Below are 23892 nucleotides of genomic sequence, written 5' to 3'. Positions count from 1 at the left end.
TCAGGTTCAGTAACTCTCAGGTCAGGGGCCTTCAGAGGTGGGGGCCCCACAGGTAAGCCCTGGGGAGAGCTACTTTAAGACTTTCCCCTTGAAGAAAGGACTGTCCCCAGCAGTAACACCTCCCCTTCCCTCCTCCCTCCCCGCCCCATCTTTTACTCCCCCCTCTAAAAGAATGCGAGCTACAAGGGGTGACCAGCGCCTGCGGGTCAGAGCTATTTTGGGCGCCAGAGGAGGCATAGGATTCCAGCCTTCCAGGCAGGGGGAGGGGAAGAAGGTTAGGCCCGAGGCGCTTCCTGGACTGCCCCTCCTGTTGTGAGGGAGGCCCTAGGAGGTGGGCTTAGCTTCCCCCCTCTCCTGACCCTGGCCTCAGTTTCTCCATCCGCATAAGAGCCAGACAGCAAAGCCTTCATCCTTTGCAATTGAGAGGACGCTTCCTTCTTGTTCTCATGGCTTAGAAATATCCCTTGATTTGCGTTCGAGGGAAATTAGGAGGGCTGAATGCAATCGACCGGTGGCCAGTTGTGGTTAGACCAGTTCGCCGGCCTGACTAGCCAGGTTAGTCTCAGAAGCCCAAAGGCCTGAAGTTGGGCGGGGCGCCCCTCCCCGCCCCCCGTCCTGGCCCTGAGAGCTCCGGGTGCCACTGACCAGTCGGGGTGTGTCGGGAGACCGACCTGGCTGACTGAAGGGGCGTGGTTTCCACAACGAGGCGTGGCATTTCGGGCGGGGGCGTGACGGGCCAATGAGCAGTGAGGAGCGGGCGAGGGCGGGGCCTGCGCGCGGGTGCGGCGCGCTGCGGGGCGGCAGACGCAGGCAGAAGCGGGCGGTGCGCGGACGCCTAGTCGGAGGCGCTCAGAGCTAGTCGTCGGATTGGCTGTGGCACTCGCGTGTCAGGCGGTTGCTAGGCTCCGGCCGTGCGCCCCGCCCTCGCGCTCGGCGCCCTCTCACCTCCCGGTACGTGCTCGCGCGGAGGCTGCGGCGCGGCGCTCGCGCTCCGTGGGCTCGCCGGTGGCAGCCGCGGCAGCTTCGCGCCGAGTCTTCGGGTAGCGGCGGCGGTGGCGTCCTGGGGCCAGGAGGAGCGAACACCTGCCGCGGCCCGCCCGCTGGCGCTGGGTGAGTGCGCCGCCCGCCCCCCGCCCCCCGCCGCCGTGCGTGGCCACTCGGGCCCCCAGCCCTGCCGCCGCCTGAGCCTGTCGCGGAACACCTGCTGCTGCTCGCTGTTCGGCCCGGGGCGGGGACACGGCCGCGGACGTCCTTGCGGGTGAAGAGGCGGTGCTGCTCGGGCATAGCCGCTCCTTTGCTCTCGGCCCTGCAGGCGAAGGCTCGGAGCGTTCGGCTGCAAGGCCCGGGCCGCGCGCCGCGTCGATCAGCCAGGCCTTAGCCCTGCCCGCGCTCCTGGGAACGCGGGGCCTGCCGTCGGCCGCGGGAATGTGCGGCCTGCGGACCGCCTCCCGGGCTTCCAGTGGTGGGGGGGTCGCAGCCCAGTTGGGAAAGATCCCTACTATGTGGCGACGTGCCCTCGCCAGAGGCAGGGAAGGGCACCGCCACCGCTCGGTCTGAGCTGCTCAGACCCTTGAGAGTCTGTCCCCCCCCCCCCCCGGCTTGAACTCCTTTGGAAATCTAATTACTATCTTTTCACCTTTTCACTTGGTATTTGGAAGACCAGGTTCACTTGCGCATATATTTGGAAAATACCCCCATAGAAAATACTGTATCGGCTCAGAATCCTTTTGCCATAAACTCTAAGTTAATTTCTTACAAACTCACCTGGTAATTTAAAATGCATCTTTTAATCTCTACAATTTGAGAAACTCTTAGACTTGTTACTTCAGAATTAGTTTTAATGGTGATGATGAAGAAGTTTTGCCTGGTCAGGACAAGAGCCTGAGACAGCACCTTTATTGCCTAGAGTTCCAACTTAAGAGTCCAGCCTGTCGTTTCCCTAAATAAGCCAGTGGAAGTGACTCCTGGCATAGAAGCCAGACTCTGAAGGGTGGGTGGTGTTTATAAGGACATAAGTCCAGATAAAGAGTTGGATGTGTCTCCAGGTGTTTCGGAAAGTCTGGTGTAGATGGCGTATTGTAATTTTATCAGTTTGTTCTATGCTTCATGTTCAGAGATTTGATAATTTTGTAATGTTATAAAAAATAATTCGGGCCGGGCGCGGTGGCTCACGCCTGTAATCCTAGCCCTCTGGGAGGCTGAGGCGGGTGGATCGCTCGAGGTCAGGAGTTCGAGACCAGCCTGAGCGAGACCCCGTCTCTACTAAAAATAGAAAGAAATTATCTGGACAACTAAAAATATATATAGAAAAATTAGCCGGGCATGGTGGCGCATGCCTGTAGTCCCAGCTACTCGGGAGGCTGAGGCAGTAGGATCACTTAAGCCCAGGAGTTGGAGGTTGCTGTGAGCTAGGCTGACGCCAGGGCACTTGCTCTAGCCTGGGCAACAAAGTGAGACTCTGTCTCAAAAAATAAATAAATAAATAGATAAATAATTCGACTTTTACACATTTTGGAGGCATAAAAATCCATAGTTGAATATGGAGAAGTTGCATTGAACTTTTTTTTTTTTTTTTTTTGCCTTTGTGTCAAGGAAGAAGGGCTCATGGCTTGCATGCCTAAAAATGGCTGAGAAGCTGTTTTTTGGAGAAATCAGATTTTAGTAGGGAGTTGAATGCATAGTGTGAGCCTGTTCTAGGTCTGTGGGATACTGTGTAAAAGTAAACAGCACTATAGAGACAACAGAATACCTGGCCGGGCACAGTAGCTCACACCTGTAATCCTAGCACTTTGGGAGGCTGAGCCAGGAGGATGATTTGAGGCCAGGAATTTGAGACCACCCTGAGCAACAAAGCAAGACCTTGTCTCTACAAAAAAATACAAAATTTAGCTGGGTTTGGTGGTGCAGGTTCTTAAGTAGTCCCAGCTACTTGAGAGGCTGAAACACTTGAGCCCCAGAGTTTGAGGTAGTTGCAATTTGCTATGATGATGCCACTGCACTCAGCCTGGATGACAGAGCGAGACCCTGTCTTAAAAACAAGCAAAAAAACCCCACCTGGTTGGAACATGAAAGCTTGTGTTGACATGTGCCGCTGTTCAAAGAGGCAGAGGGCAGATCCTCGCTGTTCTTAAAAATTGATTTGGCAAAATACGTCATTCATTTAACAAATATTTGACTTTACTACTTGCTAAATTCTGTGGTAGATCCTGGGGATTCTTGTAAAAGTGTCTGCCTCTGCCCTTACGGAGCTCAGTTTAGGGGGGATTGGGAATCAGGGAACCTGTGATGAATATTGTTTGTGCACTGAGTGTCCTCACATGGTAGCCTGAGGAGGGAGGGAATTCCTGAGCTGTGGCTTTCAGGACCAGCAGGAATTGCCTGGGGAACATTAAGGCCTGGACACAGGGAACCACATGTACATGAGCCCCTAAAATAGTGCCTGGGAGTCTTCCAGTTTGGCAGGTCGGAGCTCTGGACCTTCGTTGTGCTCAGGAGTTCCAACTTTATACTCAGGGCGCAGAAGCCTCGGAAGGCTTTTAATCAGAGGAGTGGCATGAATTAGACCTGTATTTAGAAAGATATTACTGGTGGCCACCTAGGGAGTGGCAGGGAGGGGTGGGAGTCAGGACCTCTGGCAGTTAAGTTAGCTACAGAGGAGAGATGAGGAGCCATGTGAAAAGAGAGGCTGAAAAGGTAGTTCAGAGGGGATGTCAAGCCATGATGGGGAAGGAGCCTGCATTCAGGAATGCATAGGCTGGAAGACCAAGCATGACCAAGGATTTACCACCTCTTTTGACTGCTGGATGTAGTGGTGCACAAATTTGCTGGTGTCAAGCATTGAGAATGGTGGGGTTTGGAGAGACCCTGTGGACCACTTAGACTGGAGTTGATGTATAGGAAAGGAGAGGCCTGGCACTCCATTGTTAAAAGCTTTATTTCCTACTTGAACCTGGGGCATTGTGTTTCCTCTGGGGCATAGCAGGTATCTTAACCCCTGAGAGTAGATGTGTGTTCATCCTTGTTGAGGCAGATGAGAGTGTGTTCAATCCTTTACCTCATAGTTCTAGCCTTTCCTGTTCCCTAGGTCAGTGACATGATGTACCTACATTACCTGCTGTCAAGGGCATTTTGTTTCTGCTCTCCATACACCATTGCGAATGCTTATGAGAACTCTATACTGGCTGAGGAAACTGAGTCACAGAAGGAATGTGCCCAAGGTACCACAGCTGTCATTGTGTGGCAGAGTCAGGATTTGAACCCATGTTGAACATTTGGCTATCTATCCCCATCTATGTTTGTGCATCAGACTGTTAATGGTGGCCTCAGGAGCTTCTCTGGTGAAGGTCAAGCCTCCGTGTCTGGTGGTGGGCGTAAGGCAGGACCATATAAGAGAGGTGATCAAGGAGCCCACATAGAGCTCTGGGAACATACTGTGAGGTACCAGTCTCAGAAACCAAGTCTCATGAGAGCCTTCCTAGGGCCTGTGCTGATTGTTCTGGGGTCCATGCTGAAGTAAGCCAAGGAGCTTGAGTCCTAGGCTGGGGAGCAAGGGCAAACTTTAGGGGAGGACTGCAAGCTGGACATTTAAAAAGCTTAGTGGTTTGACTGGTGAAGGAACAATGGCAGAAAGATCACAACTCTGTGGTGAGCAGAGGTTAGCAGAGGCAAGAAGACTAGGCACTTTTGGGTGTTCTGGAAGATTGGGTTGGGGCTAAAATGCCACATGGAAGAGTTTGGAGTTATGTAGAAATAGGGAACCTTGAAGGTCTTGGAGCACAGCTGTGATAGGATCTATTCTTGGTTTTAAGAAGTGAGCCCTCTACTGTGCAGTTATCAGGGGGTAAAATTACAGAAAAAATAAAAACAAAAGAGAATAAAAAGAAGTGAGCCCTCAGTGTGAGTGTGGAGACTGGACTGGAGGCTAATTGGTCCCTGCTGTGGTCCAGTGGGAAGACATTAGACCTGAACAAGGACAGTGGTCAGCAGTGGAGCAGAGAGAAAGAAGGTTCGAGACAAGTCAGGACTGGGTGTGGTGGCTCACACCTGTAATCCAAGCGCTTTGGGAGGGCAAGAAGGGAGGATTGCTTGAGGCCTGGAGTTTAGGACCAGCCTAAGCAACATACAGAGACCCTGTTTTTAAAAAAAAATAGAAAAATTAGCTGTGTGTGGTGGTGTGTGCCTGTAGTCCCAGCTACTCGGGAGGCTGAGCCCACAAGTTTTAGGTTGCAGAGAGCTATGATGATGCCACTTAGCCTAAGTAACAAAGTGAGACCCTGTCTCCCCTCCAAAAAAAAAAAAAAAAAAAAAGACCTGCCAATGTTAGGGGCTGGTACCAGGGTACCAGCTGGGGCCTATTGTTGAATGGAAGAGGCAGGAGATGACTGTAAGAAGAGGAGGATGTAAAGCTGCATCAGCCAAGCCCTGGTGAGAACTTGAGAAACTTGTAATAAGAGAGGAACACCCTCTTCTCACCCCCAGGTTGCAGGAAGGGAGGAAGGCTTGAGTCTTTGTGACAGGCAGGGAAGATGAGGGGCTGTCCTTGGGTGATCAGGAAAGGGTGGAGGAGGGTAAGCACCAAGGAGTGGACAGGCTGGAGCCAGAGGAACTGTGGCCTGGGGAAAGGTGGGGCAAAAGGTTGACCTGAATGCTGAGCTGGGCCAGTGGAGAAGTTCTGGAAGTTCTTAGTGGGGTAGAGTGGTGCCCCTGGCAGGAAGGGATGAGAAGCCAGGAGTAGGCCTGGAGTAAGGTGATGACAGTTTTGAATAAACCGGTGATTAATTTGGTCATTTCACAGTAGGTCTTTGAGTCTGTCGCAGGGATATGGGCAAAGGAGGTAGAGCAGGGTGGCAAAGGATAATGGCAGCCCTTCTTAAGGGGTGCACTTATAAAGGAGAAAGCAGGATTTGTTGACCCACTTGATGGGGTGGAGTAGGGTACTAGTGTGTGTCAAAATGGCTCTAGTTTGGGAGACTCAGAATCATGGTAGGAGTGATGTGGCTTTAGCCTGGATTCTTCAAAAGAATTGCCACTGGCTTGCAGACTTGATCTGTGCAGGGCAAACTTAGGGTGGCCTGTGGTGGTGTGAAGTTAGAGCTCCTTGCCTGTGCTTGCCTTTTTGAGTTGAACTTATTTTGGTCATATCCTTGATAAGCGTGTACAGCTAGCCTAAGGGAGTGACTAGTGGGGACAGACCCATTTTATGAATGGGCAAAAATAGGAGTTGATGCCTGGGTGTATTTTTTTCTAGCCCGTATAGGAAGTCAGTGATGAGAAGTTTGATTCAACATCAGGTTCCAGGCAAAGCATGCCATTTAGACTTGAGCCATTGTAGAGCATGACTGCTTGGGGGGTTGGAGACTTCCTGAGTTTCAGAGAGTAAGAAATGCTGGTATGAATGTGAAAGGGGAGAGTGTATTGAACCTCACGGGAACCCAGTTCAGGTAGTGTATTCTTAAGTGTGTGCGGTGTGTTGGTCAAGGATTTCTCCTTTTTTTTCTGGAGTAAATTTTCCCCCCTTCCACTTGAAGAGCGTTTCTGTGCCTTTGCCAGTGTTACCACAATGTTGCTTCTTAAGCCCCCTTCCTCTGCTCTTCCCATGGTGACAGTCTAGGCCTGGAGTAAGGTGATGGCAGTTTTGAATAAACTGGTGATTAATCTGGTCATTTCACAGTAGGTCTTTGTGTGTCCATGCCTCTGGGTATTAAAGCAGTCTCCCAAGAGTCATATAACCTGCTTTGCCTTTTTACTGTCCCTCTTCACTCTGATCATTAGCCAGTAATACTGCTCAGAGAGCACTTTCTATAAATAGGGATTTCGAGTAGTTTACAGAATTACACCAGCCAGAGGGCTTAATTTAGCCTTAATGAATAGGGTTTCCTATTTTCCTATTTCTTAGGTTTGATGGCTAAGCATTTTCTTAGTCTTACTATGGGTCCTGGGTAGAAAAATAGATGAGATCCAGTAGTACAAGATCATAAACTGAGAGTGTCAAAGTTGGTGAACCTGTTCTGTATTCTGTGTTGGAGTGAAGTAAATCTGAACAAAACTCCAGGAGTATGTTGACTTGAATTTATATTTATATTTTAAAAGCAGGATTCTAGTGGGAACAATTAGCCAAATAGTAAAAAAATCACTTCTATGATTCAGTCTTTATCTTGCACATCATGAAGTACATTTAATACTGCTGAGGCTTTGCTTCTCATTTACACCTTCTTGAACTAATTGTTTTTAAAAATACCCATGTTTAAAATATAAACATTGAAATTAATTTTATATCTTTGAAACTGTTCATAATTTTTGGTCTCGAATGCCTGACCTCAAGCAATCCTCTTGTCTCGACCTCCCAGAGTGCTGGGATTACAGGCGTGAGCCACTGCGCCTGGCTTCCATAATTTTTGGTTCTGGACTGACTGTGCTGAAAACATTTTATTTTCTTACTATGACCTTTGACAAAGAAGGGTGGCTAATTGGTAGTGTGGGCAGGAGACTGAGTGACATTCTCCACTTCCTTTGGAGTTGGTCAGTGTGGTATATTCTATTTTGGTTGTGGGCAGTATTGTTTCCTTTTCCTACGGGGCTTCTGCTTTCCAGGACGATAAGGCTTTAAAAGCAGCCTGTAGCACTAAAAGGTGAGGTAAGGTACTTGAAAAGAGAGACTTCTGCAAAAGAAAGATGAGGGATAGCTGGGCGCAGTGGCTCACGCCTGTAATCCCAGGACATTGGGAGACCAAGGTGTTCAAGACCAGCCTGGGCAATATAGCGAGACCCCCATCTCTAAAAAAATACAAAAATTAGTCAGGCGTGCTGGCATGTGACTACAGTCTCAACTATTCTAGAGGCTGAGGTGGGAGGATCGCTCGAGCCCAGGAGTTTGAGGTTGTAGTGAGCTATGATTATACCACTGCACTATAGCCTGGGCAACACAGCAAGACACCGTCTCTTAAAAAAAACAATTTTTATTCTGCTTTTCCCCTCCTGACATTATAAGATGAACATTGTTCTGTAAATACAAGATTTCTAATGGTTAACCTGTCCCCAATTCTTAGACAATTTATTTTTTACTTTGGTTATAGTAGATAATGTTGGAATTAACATATCCACATAAAGTTGTTGTTAGAGTCTTTTTAAATCATAATATTAAATATACAACTTTTGACAAAATAAAAGGTGAAATGTGATTTATAGTTTTGCAGAAGCACATTTATCAACATCAAGTAAGTCAGATTGGTATTGATTTTTATTCTTAAGCACTGTGTATGTTTTCCCTAGTCCTTTTTTTCTTTGACTAGCATGGATTTGCAATTTTCTTTTTTTGAGACAGAGTCTCACTCTGTTACCTGGGCTAGAGTGCTATGGCGTCAGCCTAGCTCACAGCAACCTCTAACTCCTGGGGTTCAAGCAATCCTTCTGCCTCAGCCTCCCAAGTAGCTGAAACTACAGGCATGCGCCACCATGCCTGGCTAATTTTTTTTTCTATATATTTTTAGCTGTCCAGATCATTTCTTTCTATTTTTAGTTGAGACGGGGTCTTGCTCTTGCTCAGGCTGGTCTCGAACTCTTGACCTTGAGCGATCCTCCCGCCGCAGCCTCCCAGAGTGCTAGGATTGCAGACATGAGCCACCACTCCCGGCCTTGCAATTTTTATAGCCATGTAGAGACCCAGTCTAGTCTCAGTGTTCCCTGTCTTTGGAGCGTGTGCAACCACACAGTCACTCTTCCTGAGGCAGTCACCCCAAGTATAGGGGAATGTGCCAGTTAGGGGGAGCTCAAGAACAAGTGAAGCACTTGGAAGGAGGTGTCACATTCAGGGAAATGGTGGTCAGTGCCTAGCTTGGTTCCTTATTTTGGCATTTGTTGTTCATTTCTATGGATGTTGTTTATGTACATGGAGTATAAAAATTTATAAACAACTTCCTGTTACAGAGTTCTTTCTCCTAATTGGTATGTAGTTGGCTGTGTGTGGGTTACACATCCATGGACTCAACAAACTGTGGATTGAAATTATTCAGGGAAAAAAAAGATGGTTTCATCTGTACTGAACATGTACAGACTTTTTTCTTGTCATTATTCCTAAACAACACAGTATAACATCTATTTACATAGCATTTACATTGTATTAGGTATTATAAGTAGTGATAATTAAGGTATACAGGAAGATATGTGTAGGTTATATGCAAACACAACATCATTTTATATAAGGAACTTGAGCATCTGTGGATTTGGGTATCTGAGGGGTGTCTGAAACCAATCACTCAGGGGTACTGAGGGACGACCATATATGTATCAAAACAGAGTAGTGGGATTGGAATCAAATTCCTTTGATTTTGCAAATATTCTGGTTATCTCTATTTTGCCTGTTCTCTGTGCTAGAAGCATTTCCCCCTAGGCATCCCAGGGGTTGACAGGGGATTGCTTAAGAAGATTCCCAAGGCTGTCTATGGCAGAAGTGAACCAGTTCTGCCTTGGTTGTCCTAAACACCTCTCTTAATTAGCTTGGTCATTCTCTGGGGCTAGGTTGATTCTCTAGCCAGTTTTTTGCCAAGAAATATGATATAGTCAATAATGGAATTCCAAATAGCATTTCCTTTATATTTGGCCATTAATCAGAACCCATCCATTTTCTGGGCCTTAATTTCACTGTGGAATGTTCTTATAAAATGTGCATCTCTTCACTGTAAATGTCCTGTGCGTAACTCCTGTTGGGCTAGTAGATTGTTTTTGCATTCCGTCTTTCCTGACCTCAGGTAGCCTTGCTTACTGGAAATTTTTTTTTTTTTTTTTTGTAAACAGGGCCTTACTCTGTCACCTAGGCTGGGATATAGTGGCATGATTATAGCTCACTGCAGCCTCAAACTCCTGGGCTCAAGCAATCCTCCTGCCTTAGCCTCCCAAGTAGCTGGGACTATAGGTGCACACAATCACACCTGGCTAAGTTTTCTATTTTTTGTAGAGACAAGATCTTGCTACGTTGCTCAGGCTGGTCTGGAACTCCTGGCCTCAAGCAGTCCTCCTGCCTTTGCCTCCCTAGGATTACAGACATGAACCATTGCATCTGGCCGTGGCCCAGGATTTTGTATAGTGGAGTCCAGCCTCAGTTGGAGCCTTTGAGCTGGGGTGAATTCTGGGTCTTGAGGAAAATGAGGAAATTCTACCTCTTATGTGAGGTATGATTAAAGAAATATCTTTTGTATTTTTAGAATTTTGAGCAGTGCTGGAGTGATTCGATTGCCTAAGTGGAGAAATTTGGTAGGAGGAGACTAGAAGAGAAGCTCTTTATTAAAGACCTAAAAATAGAATTCATTAAAGTCACAAATAGATAACAGTAGGATTCCTGTCTTGCTGTCTGCTGCTCTGGGTTTGTGCTACCAGCTGTTGCTTCTGCTTACCTGGAAAAGATCATAATATTTTGTCAGAGGGGTCATGTAGACCTAAAACACTATGTTTGCCAGTCTGAAGATGTGCTTTTCCCAGTTTTAGAAGTAGTTTAGAAAGTGACTGGATTCCTTGACGTAGGGAAGAAATCCTTAGCAGGAGAGTTGGTTCTTTTGCTTGCGGTGTCATCCCTGAGCTGACAAGGTCCATGAGTCCCGTGTCTCCTCAAAGCCCTGTGCTTTTTTTTTTCCTTCTAGTTGGACATTGCTGACTAGAGAGGGGTCTCCTGTATAGGCTATTTAAGAAGCTACCTGATTTAATCAGATAGCACCTTAGGTTGCCCTTTTTTGAAATGCCTTTTTGGGGGAGAGGGTCTCTTTTGATTCTAACAGCTGGAGATGAAAATGTCTGCTTATGATTTCTTCCTGTGGAGGCCTCTGGTGCCCCAGGCCGCCTGTGCCCTTTCTCTTTGTGTGAGAGGGTGGAGGAATGTCCTGGCCTCCCCTCTTCCATCCTGCCATGAGCTTCCAGGGAGAATGGGGCCCATTGTGGGCCGTGCCTGAAGACACAGGCTTCTGCTTCAGTGTCAGGCCTGTTGTAGCCTCTGTGTCTGGTCTGCTGTGGTCACTGGGTGCCAGGGGGTTGGGAGCCCAGCGAGACATAGCTTCCCTAAATGCTGCCCTGCTGTTCAGGAGTGTTCTAAAGGGTGGTACTTATGCTTTGTTTGCCTTCAAGTCTGCCCTCTGATTTTGTCATGTCTTGCTAAACATTCTTGTGGGCCCTTTGCAGGCCCAAGCTCACTCTTGTAGCACAGATATAAGGCCATATTTGGAGAAGCAGGCCAGCTGCTCCCAAGGGTGGCTGAGTGCCTGGTCATAGAGGGCTGGGCGCTCCCTCTGGGCCTTTTTTTTTTTTTGAGACAGTCTCACTCTGTTGCCCCAGCTAGAGTGCAGTGGCATCATCATAGCTCACTGCAACCTCAAACTCCTGGGCTCAAGTGATTCTCCTGCCTCAGCCTCCTGAGTAATGGAGACTATAGGCACACGCCACTGTGCCCGGCTAATTTTTCTATTTTTAGTAGAGACGGGGTCTTGGTCTTGCTCAGGCTGGTCTTGAACTCCTGAGGTCAAGTGATCCTTCCTCCTCAGCGTCCCAGAGTGCTAGGATTACAGGTGTGAGCCACTGTGTTGGGCCTGGGCCTTTCTTACGTTGCACATCCACTGGGAAGTACAGGATTAATCTATTTGTGATTAAAATTGGACTTTAAATTCTTGTTTTCTTTATTTTGGCTTTAATCAACTTTAGAACTCATTGAAGATATGAAATGTCAGAATATGGTTTTCCAGGTAGAAGAAGCCAGAGGCTCTTTAAAAAACAGATTTGTTCTGGATACGGGTGCTTTTCCCTGAGATCAAGGTGCCTTGCTCATCAGGGAGTTCTGCTCCTCACTCTAGGCCAATTGTTTCCCTGGGGGAAAAAAAAATATGAACTGTGCTTATGATTTTGGTGAGCAGACAGATGGAGAGGTCATTGCCCACTTTTTCCCCCCGCAGGGATGTTGGTTCCATACAGGGTTACAGATGTGTTATCAGCTGTTGTGCTTTAGCAGGTTCTGTGAGGGATACGAGTGAGCTATTGGGGCAGAGGATGGAGGAGGCTATCCTTCATCCTCAGAGTTGGCAAAGGGCTTTTCAATGAGATCTGTATGATTGTGTGGATAACTGCTGAGGAATTTGTTCCTTGGGAACTCAAATAGGTAGACTTTGGAATGGTCCTGGAATTTGTTCTTGCTCTCCTTAGTAAAAAAATTCCATTCTTTCTATGGTGCTTCAATACGTACAATTTCTTTGTTTTCCATGGAAGGATCTCATGAAAGGAGCAGCTGGCACTGGCATTGCCCCTCCTCTCACCGTTTTTTCCCTTTTATTACAGAAACAAACAAACAAACAAAAAACCCAGCCTTTTTTAATCTTTCTGCCTGAACAGAGTGGTACATTTTTTTCTCTGTTTTAGGATTGGGAGTGGCATTTCATTTTTATCAAATAAAGAAATAAAAAACATACTTGCCATGCTGAGATCACACTCCTAATGCCAGTACTCGTTAAAAGATGGTATTTAGTTTTCTCAAAGAGAACTCTTCTTTCAGAGAGGGCCTGATCACACTGTGTTATTTTGAGTCATGACTTCCTAAGGGGTGAGTTCTGCCCACTGAGGGCTCTTGCTTTTTGGCAAGATAAGCAAGATTTTTGGCATAAGTGTGATGAAACTGGACAGCGAAAACACTGAGTGCCCTCATCAGTAGCAACCTGGTCCTGAGGAAGGAATCTACCAGAGATACTGAGTTCCCTGAGACCCTCTCATCCTGGTGTGGCTATAAGTAGGGCCCTTGACCACTCTGCCTCAATTAAATTGGGACTGATTATCCTCCCCTTAGGCTGTTGAGGAGGAAAAAAATGGCTTGCTAGTAATGCGCCCTGCAGGGTGCCTGGCTACTCTCCATCATTGCTACTTGTTATCTGTCCTTTTTCATTTTGGTGTAAACTAAAAGTGTAGTATTTGATAGAACCTGGACATACTTCTTAGGTTGAGTGATGGATTCAGGGGTGTCCTGTTATGTTTTATACATAAGTTTTATATGTATCAAATATCTTATTTAGAAAAAGAACAAAGCAAAACCTAGACATAAGCCCATTGGTACCTCCTAGAAGACATCTGTAGCTTGACTGCTGACTGTGGAACTCTGGGTGATAGGTTGTCTTGTTGGAGCAGAATGGCCCTTGGAATTACTGTCCCCTGTCAAGATGAGTAAATATGAGTAATAGTTGGAGGACCAAGGTCTCTGTTAACTAGACAACATCATTTAGATTTTTTTTTTAAAGAGATAGTGTCTCACTCTGTTGCCGAGGCTGGATTGCATTGGCGTGATCATTGCTCACTATCACCTCGAACTCCTGGGCTCAGGTGATCCTCCTACCTCAGACTCCCAAGTAGCTAGGACTATAGGTGTGCACCACCATGCCTGGCTAATTAAAAAAAAATTTTTTTTTGTGGAGACGGGGTCTTACTATGTAGCCCAGAATGACCTCGAACTCCTAGCCTCAAATGATCCTCCCACCTCAACCTCCCAGAGTGCTGGGATTATGGCATAAGCCACCTTGCCCAGCCTGTTTAGATTTTTAAGGAGTTTCTTTGGAGATTTTATGATGTGCTCAGGTCTGTTTGTTTTTGTTTTTGTTTTTTTTGAGACAGAGTCTCACTCTGTTGCCCGGGCTAGAGTTCCGTGGCGTCAGCCTAGCTCACAGCAACCTCAAACTCCTGGGCTCAAGGCTCCTGCCTCAGCCTCTCGAGTAGCTGGGACTAACTACAGGTATGCACCACCATGCCCGGCTAATTTTTTCTGTATATATTTTAGTGGTCCAGCTAATTTCTTTCTATATTTTTTTTTAGTAGAGACGGGGTCTCCCTTTTGCTCAATCTGGTCTTGAACTCCTGAGCTCAAACAATCCACCTGCTTCGGCCTCCCAGAGTGCTAGGATTACAGGCGTGAGAAGATAAGGTCCCCATGTGAGTTGAGGGTGACTGAACAGTGCTTCATTTTCTTTTTTTGTGTAACACTTATTTCTGTTCGAGTTGTCACCAGCAATGTATGCCTATTATGACAAGCCCTTGGTTCTCAAAGGGCTGTTTGTATACTTTTTTTTTTCTCCCCACTTCACTTAGCAGCTGGGTAACTTATAAAACTTAGACTTTTTGGCTAACAGATGCGTTTTTTTCTTTTTTCTTTTTTTTTGAGACAGAGTCTCGCTCTGTTGCCCGGCAAGAGTGAGTGCCATGGCGTCAGCCTAGCTCACAGCAACCTCAAACTCCTGGGCTGAAGCGATCCTGCTGCCTCAGCCTGCTGAGTAGCTGGGACTACAGGCATGCGCCACCATGCCTGGCTAATTTTTTCTATATACATATTTTTAGTTGTCCAGATAATTTATTTCTATTTTTAGTAGAGACGGGATCTCGCTTAAGCTGGTCTCAAACTCCCGACCTCGAGCGATCCACCCGCCTCAGCCTCCCAGAGTGCTAGGATTACAGGCGTGAGCCACCGCGCCCGGCCTAACAGATGCATTTTAAGAGACCTGGAACTAGTGGGTATTCCTGGTTGAATGTTGGGCAGCAGCAGATTCTGTACCTGGAACGTGTAATTTAAGAGAGCTATATAGTTGGAACTATTTAGAACAGGAATTTTAAGGGTTTTGTTGTTGTTGTTGTTAATAGGTTGAACTTAGTAAGGAATGTCTGAACTTTACCCTGTAAAGTCAACATCTGCCCTGGAAACCCGAACTGTTTTGGGCTTTCTGAGTCCTTGAGAGACAGATCGGGCACAGAGCATATTGGTGAGCCCTGGGATGGGAGGAGAATACGGGTACAGTTACCAGTGCCTAGCTTCTGAGCCTGAGGACAGAAATTGGGTTTTAGCCTCCAAATGATAAAGGTACCACGTTATTTTAAAAAATTTATTATTATTATTATTGTTTTTACAGACAGGGTCTCACTCTGTTGCCCGTGCTAGAACTCCATTAAAAAAATTTTTTTTTGGAGACAGGGTCTTGCTGTGTTGCCCAGGGAAAAAAAATAAAGAGAGGCAGATGAAGGTAGAGCTGTTGGCTATTGTTGGCTGTTATCACAAAAGAAAATGCCACATACCACCAGAAGGGAGCTGAAAATAAAGCTAAGTGCTCACTCTAAATCCTCTGATAGAGGGGAAGCAGAGCTCACCTCACTGCTCTCAGCCTTGGAGTAGTTCTGGGGCAGTGGAGAATAGGCGATGGGGAGGAGGAATGGTACAGGAGCTGGGTAGGATCTCAGTAGAAACAGAAGAAAGTCCTACTTCTACTGCAGGCCAGACTCCCTGTTATCATGGGGGATTATTGACCTTGGCAGTTTTATTTCAAATTTGGTTCTGGGGTGGAAAAAGTAAGACACCCAGTGGTGTACATAGTGACATCCGTGTTCCTTAGCTAATCCACTGGTATAGGTTGTATCCTAATGTATTCTGTGTATATCTAAGCACAGAAATGTCACACCCAAAGAGATTATGGATGACTGGATTAAAATTATTTATACTTTGTATATGTATTTTTTTTTTTTTTTGAGACAGAGTCTCACTCTGTTGCCTGGGTTAGGGTGCCATGGCGTCAGCCTTGCTTATAGCAACATCCAACTGCTGGGCTCAAGCAGTCCTTCTGCCTCAGCCTCCCAGACTACAGGCATGCACCACCATGCCTGGCTAATTTTTCCTGTATATTTTTAGTTGTGCAGCTAATTTATTTATTTATTTTTTTTTTAGTAGAGCCATCAGTCTCGCTCTTGCTCAGGCTGGTCTCGAACTCCTGAGCTCAAAGGATCCGCCCGCCTCGGCCTCCCAGAGTGCTAGGATTACAGGTGTGAGCCACCATGCCTGGCCTGTATATGTATTTTAAAGTGTTTATTTTGTGTCAGGTATTTTTCTAAGTGCTTATATGGATTAGCTCACTTAATAAACCTGTTTATAACTGGAAAAGGTTAAAGAAAAAAAGGGAAATTTGATCTAAGAACTGTTTAGGATTACTGACTATTGAGCAGCCTTACAAGACAGGCTAGCCTATGGGCTATGGAGGGGACTGTCAGCTGGTACCTATTGGACAGGTCCTGTCAGCACTGACTTTCAGTTTTTCATTCGTTCTTTTAGCAAGTGGGTTCCCTGCCTGACTCCTTTATCCGCCTCTTAATTGGTTCCCACCTGATTCCCAATTCCCTTAACTGATTATCTGCTGGAGGACCTGGGCCTGAGTTTCTCACAGTCCAGATTTAGTGGGTTGCATCTTAGGGTTGTTCTCTGTATTTCTTGAAAATAGGCAGCTGGATTCAACAGCTTGATCAGCCTCAGGTTCAGTCCCTTTGGCAAGGCTGGGGTGGCTTTGACTCTTTCCTCTGGAGTGCTGGCTTCCTCTTGTTGTTACCACTTTGTTCATAGCTGGTACCCAGAGCATTACTTCTGTGGGAAGACTGCAGGGTCTGAGAAGAGGTTGGCCCAGCAGTCCTTGTCAGACCAGTCTCCTCAGTGTGGGTGTGACACTGGCCTGATTTACCTGGATGGGTTCATAGCACTGTCTCCCTCTTAGGCCCTCCTTTCTTCCTTCACATTGCTCCTGTAACCTAACTTTGAGCTTCCCTGCCTTTTATTGTCTGTCCCCCATCTTGTCCTCTTTTCAGCTTTCCTCTCTTCCTTCCCCATTTGTTTATATCGTGTTCTGGTCGAAAAAAATTGGGGGATTAGGAGAGGAGTTCTCATACTGCTTAGTCATTCACCAGTGACCAAGGGATTGTGGGATTGTGGAAGCCTAGGTTTCCCCATCTGCAAAATGGTGATTTAAATGGCTACATCAAACTCTGTCCCATGATTTTTCTGTTTTACAAACTTTTTATGTGTTTGAAAGCTATTTCAGAGTAGTTTCCTGCATCTCCATGTAGGGCATAGCCCCAGTAAGGAAATGGAGAAATGAGAGCAGCCAGAATCTACTCTTTCCTCATATCTGCACCATCAGGCTGGGTGGGCTGGGTGAATATGGAAGGCTCTGTAGGCTGTGGTCATGGTCTCACCTGCTAGTTTCAAGCTCTGGGTACTGAGACTTGCCTTACAGGATAGGCGTGTCAGCTGTCAGTGTTGCTACCATGCTGGCAGGTGGCTGAAGATGTGGGCATGTGGAGGGGCAGAGTGTTGCTTCACTGTAGGGGTGGGCTCAGGCTCCCTGCCCAGGAACTTGTCAGCTGGTCCTGGCTTTCTCATATGCAGGCCCCACTCCAGCTTACTCTGAAATTTGATGTGCAGCCCAAGCTTGTATCTTGTGTGAGGGTTACTCTGTTCTCACCTCCGAGACAGAGCCACTGCCTGATTGGCTGTTGCTGCGAGGCAAAGGGCTGTAGTCATGCCTGGCCTTTATCCTTGTTGTAAGGACTCTCAAACCCTTGCCTGAGCCCACTGCCCTTGAGTTGGGAGTTGCCTCTGAGAGAAGGTGTCTTGTATGGGACACTTAAAATGTGCTTATGGTGTTTTTGTTTGTTTTGCTATTATTTCACACATTTAATTTAAATTTTTTATACTTAAATAATTTTGGAAGCAAGTAAATTCAGATTTTTCACTTCACGTTCACCAAGGTTGCTTATGCCTAAGGTGGTAGACCAGGTTTTGTTTTCTTGTTTTGAATTCAAGTTTTCTGAGGGTTGTCCTTTAGAGAGGAGAATGTAAGGCATTCCAGAGTCAGGGAGGCGTGGGCTGTGCTCAGGAAAGGGCTGAGAGAAGCACTGCTCTGGAGCTGCCTGTAGGAGTGGGTGTCAGACTGCCACAGTAGGCTGGGCGATGAGGGAGAGCTAAATCTCTCCTGTATGAGAAATTTAATTTATACCACTACATTTGAAAACTGAATCACCATAATTTAGTGAGGTCAAGACCACAACCATTGCTTCTGATCTTCTAGTAAGTTATATAAAAAAAAAAAAAAGACCACAACTATGACTAGTTGTTGAGGTTGGTGAAGCAGGAGTTAAAGCCATGCTTTTTGGTGTGAGCTGCTCTGGTGTTCTCTGATGTTTGTGATGGGCTACTAGCAAAGGTCCTTAGAGGGGGTCCTTCACTTCACTTCAGTTGTCTGTGAGTGGCAGGCAGGTAGCAGGCCCCAAACAAAATTATCCCAGGCCAGAGGCTGAATTTTCTCATTCTTTAGGCTTTGAAAATCTGCTCATATAAAGAAAGATATTTCACTGAATCTCTTGGTAACCTAGTAGTGTTTGATTTTATTTATGTCACTTCTTAAAAAGCGAAGCAAAATTTATATGTAGTAAAATCTTAAATGTATAGTGTTTTTTTTATATATATATATATATATATATATATATTTTTTTTTTTTTTTTTGAGACAGAGTCTCACTCTGTTGCCCAGGCTAGAGTGCCATGGCGTCAGCCTAGTTTACAGCAACCTCAAAGTCCTGGGCTCAAGCCATCCTCCTGCCTCAGCCTCTCAAGAGCTGGGATTACAGGCATGTGCCACCATGCCCGGCTAATTTTTTCTCTATATTTTTAGTTGTCCAGCTAATTTCTTTCTATTTTTAGTGGAGACGGGGTCTCGCTCTTGCTCAGGCTGGATATTTTTGAATATGTATATACCACTCAGATGAAGATATAGAATATTATTATTATTATTATTATTATTTTTTGAGACAGAGTCTCACTCTGTTGCCTGGGCTAGAGTGCCATGGCGTCAGCCTAACTCACAGCAACCTCAAACACCTGGGCTCAAGCTATCCTCCTGCCTCAGCCTCCCAAGTAGATGGGGCTACAGGCATGCGCCACCATGCCCGGCTAATTTTTTCCATATATTTTTAGTTGTCCAGCTAATTTCTTTCTGTATTTTTTTTTTTTTTAGTAGAGACGGGATCTCGCTCTTGCTCAGATGGGTCTTGAACTCCTGAGCTCAAACGATCCGCCTGCTTCGGCCTCCCAGAATGCTAGGACTATAGGCGTGAGCCATTCCGCCTGGCCTGATATAAATGTTTTAGACCGTCTCTTCTTGGTATATACCTAAGAGTGAACTGTTGGATATACAGTAGTTGATGTTATAATTACTGAGATTTTTGTTTATATGCCAGTAGTTGTATTTTTGGACTTTTTATTATGGAGAATTTTGAATACACCCAAAACAGGATAGTACAATGAATCCCCATGTACCAGTCCCAACAACCGTCAACCAGTGGCCAATCCTACCCCATTCATATTCCCAACCACTTTCCCACCCTACATTATTTTGAAACAAATCTCAGACATTCTGTCATTTCATCCATAAATATTTTAATGTTTATCTCTAAGAGATAGTGTAACCACAGCATCTTCTGAAGGGCTTCATGCTCCCTTCTTTCTGTTCCTCGTGTTCTTCCCTGGTGGTTCATATTGTCCTAATGGTGGAGTGTGGCTCTGAGCTCTTTTTTCTCCTCATTGTGGTAAAGCTGCCTAGGTTACCTGAATTTTCCAGGCAGCCTTTGAACCAGGAACCTACACGGTGTAGAATTGGGCTGATAGTCTTAGGACTTGGGAGTGTCGGTCACTGTTGTGGGCACCAGTTTCTGTTGGGTTAATTGTTCACGTGCACAGGTTAGGCTGATTTCAGAGAAAGATGAGAAGTGGACTGGAGGGTATTTCCCCTGTGCCAGGGCACACGACTGACTGTTCCAGATGGCTGTACTGGCCTGGAACAGACCATGTTTCTCTAGTGTCCCAAGAGCCTGGAGGTTATGACCTCCAGGACAGCTGGGCTCCAGCGTTCCTCTCAGACCCTGCCCCTTAGCTGGAGGACAGTAGGCATCAAACTTAGATTTGGAAATGATTCAGAAAAGGTTAATGTTTTTCAGAACAGTGAAAGTACAATCTGAAGATTTGACTTAGGAGCCCCAAAATGTTCTCCAGCTTCCCTCTCCTGTTCTTGTGCTCAGCATTCGTATTTCTGTTCCTGCTGTCCTGAGCCCAGAGTTCTTCTGGCATTGGCCCAGGAGGTGCCTTGGTCTAGAGAGCTGGCTCAGAGGCAACCACATAGGGAAGCTAAAACACCACCAAAGATGCCTTATTATTTGGAGTAATTAGCCCATAAATTCTTTTATTTTTTTTTTTTTGAGACAAGAGTCTCACTCTGTTGCCCGGGCTAGAGTGCCATGGCGTCAGCATAGCTCACAGCAACCTCAAATTCCTGGGCTCAAGGAATCCTCCTGCCTAAGCCTCCCGAGTACCTGGGATTACAGGCATGTGCCACCATGCCTGGCTAATTTTTTCTTTTTTTTTTTCTTTTTATTTTTATTATTTTTATTTTTTTTTTTGAGACAGAGTGTCACTTTGTTGCCCTGGCTAGAGTGAGTGCCATGGCGTCAGCCTAGCTCACAGCAACCTCAAACTCCTGGGCTTAAGAGATCCTACTGCCTCAGCCTCCCCAGTAGCTGGGACTACAGGCATGCGCCACCATGCCCGGCTAATTTTTTCTATATATATTTTAGTTGTCCATATAATTTCTTTCTATTTTTAGTAGAGACGGGGTCTCGTTGTTGCTCAGGCTGGTCTTGAACGCCTGACCTCGAGCGATCCACCCGCCTCGGCCTCCCAGAGTGCTAGGATTACAGGCGTGAGCCACTGCGCCCGGCCCCTAATTTTTTCTTTATGTTTTTAGTTGTCCAGCTAATTTCTTTCTTTTTTTTTTTTTTTTTAGTAGAGACGGGGAGGTCTCGCTCTTGCTCAGGCTGGTCTCGAACTCCTGAGCTCAAACAATCCGCCCGTCTCAGCCTCCCAGAGTATAGGATTACAGGCATGAGCCACTGCACCCAGCCTTAGCCCATAAATTCTTGATTGCAATTTTCCTCTGAGGTAGTCAAGTTTGAATAGAAAAACATAGCATCGTGTTTTGATTCATTAGTTGTTTAGATGTCCACCCTCCCGTATTCTCATGCAGGCTAACTATTAAGTACCATTACTCTCAGCTTGAATTTATGACACCTGCTGCCCACCATGCCCATTAATCAAGCCATATGAGAAGGGCGAACTGCTGTTTCAGGCCATTTCAACGTGCCCCGCCTTCCTTCCTCTTCCATGTAATGTTATTAATGAAAGAGTTTAATAATAACTCAGTGTTAGTGAAAGTAAAGGAGAAGTCACTCTTTTAGGTGGGAGTGTAAATTGAAAGGCATTTTGCCAATATCTGTCAATTCCAGTGTACATACTCTTTGACCCAGCATTTCCACATCCAGGATATTATCCTCAGATTTGTTCCTGGGAGAATGCAAGATGAGTGTGAGAGACCACTCTTGAGAGCAAAGCACGTAGGACACTTGGATATTTAAATGTGCCACATATAGTAGGAGAAAGGAGGTGGATCTACCCAGTGGGGCTGAGGTCTTCCAGTTCTACTAAATTAAAAAAAAGGAACAGTTATGAAGAATGTGATTCCATTTGAGCTTTAAGAATGAAATAAAAAAAGATGGACTCGTTTATGTGTTTAGAGATAAACATTAAATGTGTCACTTTTGGAGAGCTACTGAAGAAACCCAGCCTGCTCCCCTAAGGGGCTGGGAAGGAGACCTGCTTTTCACTTGTGCCCTAGTGTGTTGTTGGAATTTGTTTTACTTCCATGTGAATTAATTTTATTGCAGAATCAAAAGGGGAGGACCAGGCAGCTGATGGCATCATTGTGAGTCTGACTGAGAATCGATAGTAGGGAAACACTGGGTGTAGCCTGCCCAGATCTTGCCTTTAGCTCTGGGACCTCCGAACTCAGTGATGGTCTGGTCTGAGGTTTTTTCCTCCAGGGAGGGAAGGCTCCTGGGAAGGGAAGATGAATCTATTTTTAATCTTAAGAAAACATAGCTCAATGTAGTAATTTCAGGCCCCAGTGTGACATTTTTCTTCCGTTATAACCCAAGTCACTTTTAAAACAAATAAAATCCTTTTTTGTATATTTTGTGTTTGTAGTGTTTCTGGGGAAAAATGCTTTTAAAATACCCACACTTCCCTTCATAAACTTGGAAAGCTTGAGGACCTGGTGGGGTTTGTATTTTCAGTCATGTTGTCTGGGGGTTTAGTGCCTGGAATCCAGAACTCTAGAGGACAAAGCACTGGAATGTGAGGTAGATGTAGGGTGAGGGTTATATAGGCCATCACAGTTTATAGAAATTACCTGCTGACTTTGCTTTACAACTGTCAGTAACTAGCCCTGCTTTTCCAGGGAGGTCCTGAGATCCTGAGAGGGGAGTTGGACCATGCCCCACATTCCTCATTCTTACCACTGATTTTTTTTTTTCCCATGTCATGTGGCATATATTTCTGTAACTTTTATTTGATAAAAATTTTGAAATAACTTTAAATTTACAGAAAAATTGCAAGAATAGTTCAAGGAACTCCCATATACTCTTTACCTAGATTCACCATTTGTTTACATTTTCCTGTTTGCTTTTCATTCTTTTTTATCTGTACATTTTTTCCTGAACCATCTGTGAATAACTGACAGAGACACCATGTCTCTTTTTTCCTAAATACTTAATTGTGTACTTCCTAAGAATGAGAATGTTGTCTTACATAACCATAGTATAGCTCTCAACGTCAGGAAATTTAACACTGGTGTAATACTATTATTTAATCTGTAGTTCATATTCAAATTTTCTCAGTTATCCTAATGACATCTTTGATAGCCCCATACAGATATGCACAAGGTGCTGGTTTGTCCTGATAATTAGCTCTGATTAAGGAGGTGCCTGGCAATTTTCTCCACTGTAAAGCTGCTGTTTTTCCTTTTGTAATTAAGTGATTTATAGGGAGAACACTTGGGACTATGTGAACATTCTATTCTGTTCCTCATCAAATTTTGACCCTCTACTTTCAACATCCAGTGGTGCTTCTAAGTCGTTCATTCCTTTTGTGTTAGTTGTTATCTTACTCTAACAAAGAGCTTTCTCATCTCCCATGTTTGTTTATTGGTTTAGTTATATTAGTTCATATTGATAACTTATTCAGTGTGGTATAATACTTATTAGTTTGATGCCAAGATTGGCCCAGGTTTGGTCAGTGGTTGCCTCTTCAGTCTGGCCTCTGTTCTTTTGATGTGTCTTCATCATTGTTTGAGTCCTTCCTGACTTTCTGGTGCAACAAGATTTCAGGCTCTTTGCCCCAGCCTGGCACTAGTCCCTTTACACAAAGAACTTTGGTTCCTTTTAGTTTGGGTGGCATTTAGAAACCAAGATATGGGTGCATGGTACATGTTTTCGTTTACTGAAAATCTTATAAAATAAATCTAATTTTAGCCAGGTGCAGTGGTACACACCTGTAGTCCCTACTTGCAAGGATCACTTGAGCCCAGGAGTTCAAGGCTGTAGTGCACTATAATTATACCTGTGAATAGCCACTGCACTCTTTCTTGGGCAACATAATGAGACTTTATCTCTAAAAATCAAAATAAATAAATCTAATTTTGTATTCAGTTACTTAATCATGTTGCAGTTGAATAAAGGAGTTTCATGAGTGTCCGGTTCTTGATCTTTGTTCTGAATGGGAAATTGGACACATGATATTAGCAGAATAAAATGGACTTCAGTAATAATTTTTTTTTGCCTGCCTCAGAAAGAATTTATTTCTACTTAATTGGTGGAATATTATTGGAACCACTGAGTTGATTTCTAAAGAGGAAGGATGTGCTAGAATGTTGATGCCATGGACCCAGGCTGCTGGTGCCAGCTGCCTGAAGCTCAGCTCCGTGAGGCAGTGCTATTTGTGCTATTGTCAGAGCTTTGAGGTAATGGTGCGATGTTCCTTGAGGCTGTGGGGCTGGTATGTCTGGTGTTCCAGGTGGTTTTTGATATGGTTCTGCCCTAGGTGGGTGCCAGTATTACAGGAAGGTGTGTATCTGACCTGTGTCTACCTGTGTCGTCATCAGATTGTGTAAGCACATCAGATCTGGTCCCTGCTGTCACTATT

General features: G+C 45.4%; 1 protein-coding gene across 2 annotated transcripts in view; it reads left to right on the top strand.

Annotated features, from left to right (window-relative positions):
* Positions 1–808: 808 nt before the first annotated feature.
* Positions 809–23892, top strand: part of DAG1 (dystroglycan 1) — a 60873-nt gene continuing 37789 nt past the window's right edge. The window contains exon 1 of one of the 2 annotated variants that reach the window (XM_045530232.1): positions 809–951. The gene's annotated coding sequence lies outside the window, so the exon portion shown is untranslated. Of the gene's footprint in view, positions 1111–23892 lie in introns of both variants that reach the window. The other variant, XM_045530231.1, reaches the window with a different exon arrangement.

This window comes from Lemur catta, chromosome 18 (assembly GCF_020740605.2).
Source record: "Lemur catta isolate mLemCat1 chromosome 18, mLemCat1.pri, whole genome shotgun sequence".
Taxonomy (NCBI): Eukaryota; Metazoa; Chordata; class Mammalia; order Primates; family Lemuridae; genus Lemur; species Lemur catta.
This window is presented reverse-complemented; position numbering and strand designations above follow the sequence as displayed.